Source organism: Bison bison, unplaced genomic scaffold (genome assembly GCF_000754665.1).
Source record: "Bison bison bison isolate TAMUID 2011002044 unplaced genomic scaffold, Bison_UMD1.0 scf7180017864476, whole genome shotgun sequence".
Classification (NCBI taxonomy): Eukaryota; Metazoa; Chordata; class Mammalia; order Artiodactyla; family Bovidae; genus Bison; species Bison bison.
In genome coordinates this window covers 1696681-1697231 of record NW_011495037.1, presented here as the reverse complement: position 1 = coordinate 1697231, position 551 = coordinate 1696681, and positions in this window count along the sequence as shown.

The window sequence follows — 551 nt, the reverse complement described above, 5'->3', positions numbered from 1 at the left end:
CCACTTACCTAACTCAGTGAGTGAGTGAAAGTCCCTCAGTCGTGTCCAACTCTTTGCGACCCCATGGATAGTCCATGGAATTCTCCAGGCCAGCATACTGGAGTGGGTAGCCCTTCCCTTCTCCAGGGGATCTTCCCAACCCAGGTACAAACCCAGGTCTCTGGCATGCAGGTGGATTCTTTACCAGCTGAGCCACCAGGGAAGCCTTACCTAACTCAAGTCTTCCCCTTTGAACTCTGGCTTATCTTTTTGCTCCAAGAAGCCTCTGCATCACTCTCATCCTCAAGAGTCCTTTCTCTCTTGGGCTGTTTGAAGCTTCCTCAAAAAAACTGCCTCAGGGGGTCCTAAACCTTCGAGCTTTTTCATATAACAAACTTTCTTCCATATGGGAATAGGCATGACTTTATGATCATCTTTGCAAGCAAGAACATCTTCTGATCAGATCAGATCAGATCAGTCGCTCAGTCGTGTCCGACTCTTTGCGACCCCATGAATCGAAGCACGCCAGGCCTCCCTGTCCATCACCAACTCCCAGAGTTCACCCAGACTCA